The sequence below is a fragment of the Rhinolophus sinicus genome, chromosome 8 (genome assembly GCF_057876585.1).
Source record: "Rhinolophus sinicus isolate RSI-liver-muscle chromosome 8, RSI-T2T, whole genome shotgun sequence".
Taxonomy (NCBI): Eukaryota; Metazoa; Chordata; class Mammalia; order Chiroptera; family Rhinolophidae; genus Rhinolophus; species Rhinolophus sinicus.
The window spans coordinates 62,369,258-62,381,791 of record NC_142508.1 but is presented as its reverse complement, the minus strand read 5'-3'; the positions used below and the strand labels follow the sequence as shown (position 1 = coordinate 62,381,791).

General features: G+C 34.6%; 1 protein-coding gene and 1 long non-coding RNA gene across 14 annotated transcripts in view; one reads left to right on the top strand and one right to left on the bottom strand.

Annotated features, from left to right (window-relative positions):
- Positions 1-12,534, top strand: part of PMFBP1 (polyamine modulated factor 1 binding protein 1) — a 384,114-nt gene that overhangs the window by 63,916 nt on the left and 307,664 nt on the right. The window lies entirely within an intron of this gene.
- Positions 5,561-12,534, bottom strand: part of LOC141567490 (uncharacterized) — an 80,020-nt gene continuing 73,046 nt past the window's right edge. The window contains exon 2 of the long non-coding RNA XR_012490139.2: positions 5,561-6,402. This is a non-coding gene — a long non-coding RNA (uncharacterized LOC141567490). The remainder of the gene's footprint in view (positions 6,403-12,534) is intronic.

The window sequence follows — 12,534 nt, the reverse complement described above, 5'->3', positions numbered from 1 at the left end:
CCAGGTTCTATATTTCTATCTTCCTTAAGGGTCATGAGCCCAAATACTAGCTCATATACTCCTTTCTTTTATCTTAAATTCTCATCCAAGTAATGTTCTGTGCTTGGTCTCACGATCTTTCAATTGTTTTGCTTCTCCTTAACCTTTCCATTGTGTCCTGTGGAACTTGCCTTATGAGAAAAGGTTACCTTAGGTCCTCAGTCTTTTCTCAGAATTATTCTTGCACTGGCTTACATTGGGAGCTACCCCAAGAATTTAACTACCCCTGGGTCCCTCTTGAGTGAAAACTACTTTGTCTTCTTCATTGTACATCCTCATGTCTGGAACATTGGTTGCTTAGTATTGTTCAGGTTTGTTTTTGCTGCTTGTAATCTATCACTTCTCTATTCTCTGCTAAAAAAATCTCCTGTAATCCAATTATCTTTCGGCGGTATGACTATTTTGCTTTCTTGTGGTCATCTTCTACCACTCTCCAAGTTATTTTTCCGTGTAAATTAAAGGCCTACACCAGGTTGGGAGTCTTTTTCCCTAATCTCATTTTATTCTATTGTTCTAAATGCCGTCACTGGACTCAGTAGAGCTGTCCTGTTTGATAACATAGTCACATAGTTCCTTAACATTATTAACTTTAGTTATCTTCTGTCTTAATGACTCTATTCCTGAAATCTCATCTGATATTGAATAATATCTGGAGATACTGTATAAGCCGATGAATTATTTTCTACGTATCTTACATCTCAGTTCACCCAGGTGAAAGTCTTAGCAGTTGCCCTGCCACATCACACCAGGAACCACTGACTGCTAATTTTATTCTTATTGACAGCCAACCAGCCAATGAATAAATTGACTCTAGAATTTCACCCTTAGAGTGTGCTTTCTAGAATCAGTTGTGTCACCAGTTCTCTTAGATTGGGTCCCCTAGAAGCAGAACTGAAGAGAGAGATCCTTGTGTGGTGATTTATTAAGAGAATACTCTTCAAAAGAAAGTGAGGAAACCAGGAAAGAGCAGAGGAAGAAGGTAGGCAAAGATGTGATTTCAAAAGAAGTCCCACCTCAGCTTGATCCTGTGGGGCACTCTGGAGAGTGAATGGTACCACAGAATTAACTCTCCCGATTATGGGTCTGTCCCTCTGTGGGGCCAAGATGTGATGACTTGGCTTCGGTAACCCTGTATTTGTTACCTATTATGGGCCACCCCTAGGTGGTTGACTCTTTTTTTAATTATTTTTTTTGTTTTAGATCATTTTTTAATTCAATTTATTGGGGTGACATTGGTTAGTAAAATTATATAGGTTTCCAGTGTACATTTCTATAATACGTCATCTGTATACTGTATTGCGTGTTCACCACCCAGAGTCAGTTCTGATGGACGGTTGACTCTTATAACCCAGATATTACTGGGCAAAAAGACTCTCACTGACAGAGGGTAAAATTGGTAATTACCAATTTTAATTAGGTTCCTAGGATTCCACTGTAGGATTGTACTTATATTTTATTTAGCTAGATACCTAATTATTGCACATTTTGATTGTTTCCACATTTCTTTCTATTGTAAACCAATGGAGATGAATGTCTTCTCTAAATAATTGAGTACATGTAAATTTTTAAAAAGCATTAACAAGAATTGGCAAAATGTGAAAAAAAATCCTAGACTCATCACCTTTTTAAAAAATATTTATTTATTTATTTATTTATTTATTTATTTATTTATTTCCCCCTTCTTCCACCCCCCACCCCCGCCCCCACTCCGGTTCAAGCCGTTGTTTCTCAGTCTAGTTGTGTAGGACACAGCTCCCTGGCCCGTGCTGATATTATGAGCCCTGCTCTCCCAAGGACTGAGGTGGTCTGTTGTCGGTCACCAGTCGTCAGTCGGGGGCTCACAGCAGCTCCCAGCTGCTCTCATTGGCTGCCGGCCGCTCATGATGGCTGCCGGCCACTCACGCTGGCCACCGGCCGCTCACGCTGGCCACCGGCCGCTCCTCGGAGCACACAGTAGCACAAGTTAGGAGCACGGCGCTCCAACCACCTGAGCCACCGTGCCGGCCCAACTCATCACCTTTTTGCTATGTCATACCTATACAATTAAAGACGAAATCTGAGTTAGATTTGGTTTAATAGATAGAAATATGTTAAAGTTGTTGCATGGCTATTGAGATAAGAAATGGAAATGAAAATGGAACCAAAAACTATGCAAGAAAAATTTTGATAAATGAAGAGTAGAAGTTTAAATTTGTTAGAGAATATAGTTCTAATATTTAGGTACCCAGATGAATTTTCTAACCCCTTAATAAATATATTGAAATATAAGACTTGGCTGAAAAGCAGGTTGAGGGATCCTCTTATTGACTTTAGGTATGTGAACTCAGACCTGTATGCCACAATTATTCCATAATAAGTAATTTATGAATATCTATATACCCATATGTGGGAAGGAGGCAGCACAAGAAACTGTCCAAAAACACATAAGTTAAGGGGGATGGATTTTTAAAAAAAGAAGAAAGGAAAGTTGTTTATAAAGCTAACACTAGGGATTTAAGTAAAGGAAAAATTGAAGGAAAAAAATATATGCTTTCTTCCAAGTTTATTGAATACATATCACAAGGTATTTATGTAGGAAAAACAAAATACTTACCAAAAAGGAATGAATTAATATAAGATGGAAATTGATAACTCAAATGTCTGAGATGTTCAGTTTTTGAAAAAAAATACATCTTAGCTACAAGGATACATATATATTGCTGTATAAACAACAACAAAAAGATAAATTATTTTCATAAAATTCACAGAAGCAGATGCTTCTGTGACAGTGAGCATGATTGTGTTGTTATTCTACCATCCGCCACTCCTAAAATAAGGAACAAATGTTAAGTGGCAAGAAAATGGTACGTTTTTAAGAATATAGCAAGACTGTAAACATTAAGCAGCATTAGCGTTTCAAAAATAAACAAATTATAGAAAAACTTCATTAATGATTTATGAGAGGATACACATCATGTTAATTAAATTTACAGATGATACTAAATTGGATAGTGTTGACAAAAACAGTAAGAGCGGATAAAAGGGACCTAAAGTGGTTAGAAATATGGGCAGGAAATGAAATGTGATTCAACCTTGAAAAATGTAGCTAATACATCTGGGGAAAATAATCAGAAACACAGCCATTCAATTGGCAGGATATACAGTACTTGGAAAGCAGTAATACCAAGAGACTTTCAGATGATAGTGGGTAGCAAATAATATATGATCTTGTAATGCAATATGAGAGTAAAATCAGTCAATGAGATTTTAGTCTGTATATGCAAAAGCTTCACATCATATAGCTGGAAGATAAAAGTTATGGTACTGTTGAGATCACAATGAGAATACCAGTTTAGATAATTAATGCCTCGAATAAGTAAATTGAGTAGCATTTAAACTGGCAAATAAATGTATAATGGGATTCAGACTTTAACTTGTAGGAAAAGTTTAAAATAACAAAACATAGAACATTTGTTCGTCTCTTACTGAGTCTAGTTATGATAACATTTCACAAATATTTGAAAGATGTAAACGTCATGGAAGCCAAGTCATTTTTAAAGGTAAAATAAGGGATTTATAGTCAAGTAATGGGATGAAATTAAGTAACGGAAATTTAAGACTAAATCCGGGAAATGTTTTCTGACAGTGAAATCTATTAGTCTCTGGAATGGATTCCCTAGAGAGGTGAGGGGAAGTTCCATTGCTGTAGTCATTGGACTAGATCAAGGCTTGGATGACACATTATTAAAAACAAGAGAAAAAAAAAAAAACAAGTAAAAACTAATTTGACCATTCTGCTTTGGGAGGAATGCATACAACAACATTGTTGAGTCTCATCCAGTTGTCTTAGATGGTCTCAGACTTCTCTGACATGTTGTATCCTATCATTGAGAAACTGCATGTTATTTTTTTAATTAATGATTTCTAAAAGGCCAAATTTATATTTTCCAGCTCATGGACTTCAATTTCCTGGGTTATTATTTTTTTCTTCCAAGTCATAGAAATGCTAGCAAAGAAAACACCCCTCCTTTTTCCCTGTTGATGGGATATGGCCTTAAGTATTCCAAGCTTTTTGGATCAGATCAGATGAGGTAGCTGAACTCTGAAGTCTCACTTACAGCAGTGCATTGAAAACATATTTTTGCTGCAGTTTTGCAACCACAACTATGCAATATATAAAAATTCATTCACTTCCTTTCTGGGTTAATCCACAGAGAGATTTTTACCAGATGGTGTCCTGGAGGTACTATTTACTTTTAGCAAAGCAATATAACTGAGTTTGAAAAATATAAAGTATGTACTTCATCCCAACATTAAAACATTATGTTAAATTATCTTTGGCTAAAGTTTGTCTATAACTTTGTTCTGTGTCCCAGCTTAGCAAAATGAATATGTAAGAAGAATTCTTTTTAATTAACAATCAATTTTATCCCAAAGTATAATTATTCTAAGCAAAAACAAATTAAAATTAAATTATGTACCAGACTTTAAGAGGTAAATGTTATATATACATATATTTATGGTTTAAAGTTCATATATACATATACTATATTTCACATTATTCGTCCTTGTTATTATTTGTGTAGAAAGAAGTAAAGAAAATAGAGGTTCTTGCCCGTCACATGCTTAACAGGCTAGCTGGAGAGAAATATGTGAGAAGCAAATATGGGTGGGGCAAATACAGATCTGTTATTTAATAAAAGCATTTAGATGGAATTGTGCAAATTTTGTAGAAGGTGACAAATAGATTTGATTCAGTGGAGTGAAGAATCTGTGAGGTCTAATAAGAAATGAGTTGGTGAACTGGGACCACAGATATGGAATAGAGTGTATTAAGTCTCTCTAGAGAAACAGAACCAATAGGATGGAGAGTGAGTGTGTGTGGGTGTGCGTATCAATCTGATCTAATCTATATGTTTTTTATGGTTATGGAGGCTGGCAAGTCCAAACTCTACAGAACTGGTGTTCCAGTTCAAAGGCCAGCAGGCAGGAAGAGCTGATATGACAGTGAAGGCTGTCACACAGGAGAATTCTCTCTTACTCAGGGGAGGGTCAGTCTTTTATTTTATTCATACCTTCAACTGATCAGATGAATCTCACCCACATTATAGAGGGAAATCTGCTTTACCCGGTTTACTGGGTAAATGTTAATCTCATCCAAAAACATCTCATAGAAACACCCAGAATAATGTTTGACCTGTGGTCTGGGTACCCTGTGGTCCAGTCGTTTGACACAAATTAACTGTCACACAGAGGCTGAAAAGAATTTGAACTATAGAGAACAGTTGTAAGTTTTTGTATAGGGAAATAACATAATAGAAGTAGCATTTGAAGACTGTTCTAATAGCAGTAAATAGAAAAGGTAGGAGAAGCAGAGGTGATTCAAGAGAAGTTTGTAGCTGTGTGAAAAGAAAGAAAGAAAATCCAAAAGATTTCTTATCATGCCTTGATCATGAGCTACAAGTGTAAAGAAAGACTAATTTGAATTAAAGATAGATATTAGTCTTGATTCACAGTTGTTAAGTGGAAATGGGAAACTTGAGAAGATTATTTTGCTTTATTTGGTATCCAAAAATGATTTCTTTTGTCCACCTGTGAAAAATAAGTTTGAAAACCACAATTTTCTTCTTTACCCTTAAATACATACTTTTTTGAATTTTAAGGGAAATAAAGGATCAGTTCTAATATTGGTATAATTAAAACATAGTATAGTATAATATGTCATAAAGAATGTAATAGTATAAGATAAAATTTAGATGTTAACAAATCATCCAAGTCGAAGTGAGTTACATAAGGTATATAAGTACAAGTGAGTTGAAAACTGCTTCCCCCCCACCCTTGTTCATTAAGTGGTATTACACCAAGAAAGCAACTCTTCTAATATCACAGAACTTGCACACCTGTTTTCCAGTCTGGCGATGTTTACATATGTTTTGCATTGTTATAAACAAAATTCAAAAGTTCCTAATTAAGTAGGCAAGAAAAACGTAGGTTAGAGGTAAATCTTGGCTTTTACAATTCATACTTTTAAACAATATACCTTAAGTCTAAATCACAGAAGCAGAATTCAAACTTACATAAATAGAATTTATATGTTTGTATAATACTAACTTAAGACAATTCTGAATTATTGTAGCCTGCTGGGTAGCAGACAGTTCAACTAGCAGAGTTTTTACTTCTTTGTATTTATTATTTGTATTGCTTTTGCTGCAACTTCCAACTTCTTTTCTCCCAAACCTTGTAGAGGTTCCTTAGATGCCAATACCGAAGAAAGAGCAGGAGTCTGAGTGGGAGAGGTCTGAATCTCCACTCTGCTTCAACCAGGGCAACTTCAGATTATTTTTGCTTTATTGGTTTTCCAAAAAAGATTTCTTTTTTCCACTCCTGAAAAAACAATTTTGAAAAACCACAATTTTATTATACTTTACTCAAATATATTAGAAATATTTCTGTCAGTTATGCCTAAAAGTAAAGGCAAATAATAATAATATATATAAATATATATTTAATAATAGATATTTAAATAATCTATGTCTAACTTAGGAATAGAACTTTTTAAAATTAGTTTCAGGTGTACAAAACAATGTAATAGACATTTATACCCCTCACAAAGTAATAACTCTCCTCCCCCAATCTACTACCCCTCTGATATTGTATATAGCTGTTACAATTCCAATGATTCTAGGAATAGAACTCTTTTATAAACATAAAACTATGATTCTACTTTTTAAAACAGAATTATTGAGATACAATTTATATTCCATGCAATTTACTCATTTAAAGTGCACAATTTAATTGTTTTGATTATATTCACAGTTATGCAACTATTACCACAATCAATCTTGGGACAATTTCATTACCCCAGGAAATAAAATGCATACACATTAGCAGTCACTCCGTATTCCCCCCTAACCCTCCTAGCCCTAGGCAACCTTTAATCTACTTTTTGTCTCTATGGATTTTTCTATTCTGGACATTTCATATAAAAGGAATCACATAATATGTGGTCTTTTGTGAATGGCATCTTTCACTTAACATGATGCTTTTAAGGTTCATTCATGTTCATGTTCATAGCATGAATCAATATTTCATTCCTTTTTATTCCTGAATAATATTCTGTGTAGATACCGAGGTCAGACAGTTAAGTTCACAAACTCATCCTACAAAATGTGCTACATGCCTCAGTGCTGAATATCACTACGGTCACCTTTGAAGTACTCCCCTTGGGAAGCTATGCACCAATGCCAGCACCTAGTCCACCCTTCAAAGCAATTTTGGAACTTTTTTTCTGGAATGGCCATCAGAGCTGTCATCACATTACCCTTAATGTCCTGAATGTCATTAAAATATCTTCCTTCAATATTTCCTTTATCTTTGGGTAAAGAAAGAAGTCATTGGGGCCAGGTCAGGTGAGTAGGGAGGGTGTTCCACTACAGTTATTTGTTTCCTGGCTAAAAACTCCCTCAGAGACAGTGCCGTGTGAACTGGTCCATTGTCATGATGCGAGAGCCATGAATTGTTGGCGAAAAGTTGAGGTCATCTAACTTTTTCATGCAGCCTATTCAGCACTTCGAAATAGTAAACTTGGTTAACTGTCCAGTTGGTACAAATTCATAATGAATAATCCCTCTGACATCAAAAATGGTTAGCAACAGCATTGTAACAAGTTCACAAACTTAGTTGTCAGACCTCATATTACCATATTTTATTTTTATGATTCCAGTTTTGCACATGCAACTTACACAAATTTTTATTAGCATTATGTACAAGGGTAGAAGACCACTTACAAACCATGTAAAATTTTCAATTGATTCAGATATAATTACTGCATACAAGGTGATGTGATAAACACCATAAGAGAGACCAAAAGAAGGTAAAATAACTATTTTAAGAATACTGTTTCATCAGAAACTCATAGACACAGACAATAGTTTAGTGGTTACCAGAGGGTAAGGGGGGTGGGGGGGGAGAGGTGAGGGTAAGGGGGATCGAATATATGGTGATGGAAGAACTGACTCTGGGTGATGAACATACAATGGGATTTATAGATGATGTAATACAGAATTGTACACCTGAAATCTATGTAATTTTACTAACAATTGTCACCCAATAAATTTAAAAAATAAATTAAAAATAAAAAAGAATACTGTTTCATGATTTACTAAGCTCCTCGTATTTTCTACTATTCTCACTCCGCTACTCAGCAAGGTGGATAAGCATCCTTGTTGCTAATCACAAAGAATTAGAACTTTGTGCAAGTTGTTTAACCTTTCTGGGACTGTTTACTTATCTGAGAGACAAAATGGTATTATTAGAAAATATAAATGAAATAATATGTATAAAGTGTTTAAACAGGACCTGAAACATAGTTACTTCTCAATAAATATGCTAAGGTCAGAAAACTAATTGCCTTCTAGGACCACACTATTAGATGTTCAGTAGCGACATGTGGCTAATGGCTATTGTATTGGACAGCAAAGATAAAACATTTCCATCATTGTAGAAAGTTCTATCTAACAACACTGCTCTAGGATCTTAAAATGCAGTGTTATGGATAGAACATACACATTACTACTAAATAAGGAAGAAAACTCTTAGGGAGTGATTTAGACAGTATTGTATATGCACAGAGTGGGTTGGGATCTCATCCTTCTGTAATGGTCCAAGTCCTGAGAGGAGATGTTACTTGAGCTAGACCTTGAAGGATAGGTACACAGAAAGGAAGGGGATCATTTAGTAGTAGCAGATTCAGCAAGTACATACCAGCAGCACAAGTCATTTAAATGAAGTATTTACGGGAGAGAGAGTAGTGAAAATAACACTAAGGAATCAGCGAAGGATTATATTATAGAGGGTTTTTCCTTGTTTAAAGTGTTTTGTGCTTCTTTCTGTCAACATTGAAAGGCATCAGATTTTGAGCAGGGAAATGATGCATACTTTTATTTAATCTTTAAAAGTGATTCATAGTATACCAGTTTTCCTTGTAATGGCCTTTATAGCAAATAAAATCATTTTTTTTCTGGATCAGGATCCAATCCAGGATCACACACTGCATTTATTGTTGTCATATCTCTTAGTCTCCTTTAATCTCGAATCATTTCTCTGTCAGTCTATGTCTTTCATGAGTTTGACATTTTTTAAGGAGTACAGGCTAGATATTTTGAAAGATGTCCCTCAATTTGGGTTTATCTGATGTTTCTTTATGACTAGATTCAGGTTATGAATTTTTGGTAAGGATATCACAGAAGTGATGTATCGTCCTCAGCGTATCATGTTTGGAGATATTTGATGTCTTTTTTTCCCATTTTTGTTGATGTTACCTTACGGCATTTGGTTCAGGTGGTAGTTGGCAGGTTTCTCCATTGTGAAGATACTTTTTTTCTCCCTTGTAATTAATAAAAATTTTGTAGACAGATAATGTGAGACCATAGAGATATCCTATTCCTCATCAAACTTTCACTCACTATTGTAACATATATTGATGATTTTTACCTAAATCTTTTTGCTATGCTACTTGACAAATAGTGATATTCTAACTCTATTATTCCTTCTACATTTGCTAGTTGGTGTTCTACTCTAAGGAAAAGCTTTCCCTTCTCTCCCATTTAAAAATAAATTTGTATCAGTATGGACTCATGGATTTCACATTATTTCAATGCTTATGCTGTTCCAAATTTAGCCAGTCGAAAGCTCTTCAAAAGTTGGTCCTTGTGTCCCTTTGACTGTCTCCAGCATTTTTTGATCACTTCCTTGCTTTCTGATACCACAAGACATTCTTGGCTTATCTTATACATTGCTTCCCTCAGTCCTTCAATAAGCATTTCTCCAAGGAGTCCTGCTTTATTTTAATGCTTAAAATCAAGGTCTGCATATTAGGTATGCTTATTATCACCAGATTTTCAGTTCTTCTAGGCCCAGTGTTGTCTTTCGAATCATCTAAGTATATTACCTTTAAAAGAATTACAATTTAAAAATTTAGACCTGACTATACTTGAAATCACAAATAGATTGTAAAGCCAGTGAATACACCATTAGGAAGAAAATTTAATATAGTGTTTGAATATGCAGAATTTGGAGTTGGATAGCTCTTGGTTCAAATTTACCACCACCACTTACTAGTTTTGTAATTTCATTTTGTTTACCTGGCAATATACCTTATTGGGTTGTTGTGATAATTTGATGAGATGTAAAACTAGTGACACGTAACATACATTTAAACATAGGTAATGCTTTGTGAGTAACTATACTTATACTTAGCACAGTATTAAACTTTATATTCAGGAACACTTGTTGAGTTGAATTATAATGCTTTTCCCCATTAACTATAAGATACATTTCTAGATTCATTAGTAGTGGAATGTTCCTGAGCATTCTCTAAGACCATGAAAAATATATGGAGTCAAATAACTTACAGACATGGAGACAAAAAAAAAAAAAAGCAGACTAGAGTTGTTCTTCAGCTCCTGGATGTTCTGAGTTGATAGAAACTTGAGTTAACATTGCCTAGATCAGACTTGTTAGGTATAGGCAGAAATAATTTATGAAAACCATTTATTCCGAAAACCTTTAACCTATACGCGTCTTATTACTAAATTTCCTCAGGTCTAATATTATAGTATTTTATGCTTTGCCACTTTAGGAATAGAGGATGAAAGTGAGATGCTGGAAGAATAGCAGAATATTGGATTTAATATATAATAGATCTCATGCACTTTAGCATAGAGAGGAATAGAGAAGATAATGTTATTGTAAATTAGATTTTCACCTGGTTCATACTTGTCGTGCAATATATAAGTGTTCAAATAGATTCTCATCAAGTTCAGGAAGATGGCAAGTTGATTAGTTTTGCAGCCACAACTATTTTCTTATTCTCCAATAGTTATGAACCATTTCATATTCAAAATACAGAAGTAGCCACTGAAGGAACTACTATTATTTCCACTAGTATTTACTCCTACCTTGCCAAATCAGCAAAATATTGAGTGCTTTGGATGGGGCGGGGAAAAAGGGCAAACCTGTGCCACTATGGTGGTGGATGATCACATGTACTATAGCAAAGAGTAGTGCTGGACAAGCACTTTTCCTTCAGCATAGCTTTCTACATTATGTAACCTGTTCTTATGATTATTTGAACCAGCAGGGGAAAAAAGAACAAGTCTAATTTAGAAAATGATTGCCAACATGAATTAGATATTTCTCCTACTTGTCTTTACAAAGTTTACCTTATAGGGATATACGCGTATATTCTTGGAGTGGGTGGGTAGAGTGTGTGCATGTGCACATATGTGTGCATTTTAGAAATAATGAAGAAATAGAGACAAAAAATGTGATGGGTAGCTAACAAGTTTCCTTCTACAGACATGTAGGCAAAAATATGGAGGAGAAAATAAGGAGCTAAGGTAGTTATTACACGAGAATTATGTAATAACTGTATAATGGGATTTCGTATATATTTTGAAAGTAAGATTTTCTTATATTCCACATTACCTTATATTTGCACTTATTTTCTGAGCAGCATAGTGAGGATCAATGTGCTATTATATATATGGTACCTTTAGGTTCACAGTTAAAAGATATTACAAAATAGTTCTTCCTACTGTAAAAAAAGCATTGCAGTGCGGCACAGACTTGTCATAACATGTGCAGCCGTTCTCAGAAGACAATGCAGAAAAGACAATGCAGTGAGTTTGTCACTGCTCCAAACTTCTCAGTGATTATTAATGAATATTTCAACTTGGACATATAAAACTATAAACTAGATTGCATTAGGTCTCAGTACAAAAAATTGCTAGTGGGATGTTGGGTTTTCAATTTCCATTGCTTTTCAGGGTTGCTCTAAAATTATTATTTCTTAAAATATAAAACAAGTGTTGAGATGTAGGCCTTTATCTTTTGTTACTCCTTATACTCACCCTGCATAATATCATCAACTCTAATAGTTTTACCAGATTTAAATCTATGGCAACTTAAACCACACCTCACTGTCACCATTGTCTACTGTACCAATACAGAAACAACCCTTAGTGCTCCAAACAGATCATACTTTTACTTCATACTGTTTGCTCTACCAGGAACAACTGATTCTCAGGAGCCCTGCTGTTTCACTCCAGGTCTTATTTACTTGACTTTTCTTTATACTTCAAGATAACTCGCAAGCCACATCTACTAGAATGGTTTTCCCAACTACCTACCACCTGTTCATGGGCTTTCTCTCCATCATCATGATGTCTGGGGAAGTGCCCCAAATTTTGTTCCCATAGCATTGTGCACTTCCTGGTTTCATTCCTCAAAGCATATTGAATAACATATTTCAATGATAGGAGACTATATCACATTATTTAATTTATTTTTTTATTTTCCCAGATTTATTGAGATATAATTGATAAATAACACATTATTTTAAATTGAAAAAATACAACCTATATAACAATCCACTAAGGATATATGCAAAACATAAAGCCTTTAAAAACTAACTACTTTTTAAGTGTATAATAAACTCAGTGAGCATATTTATAT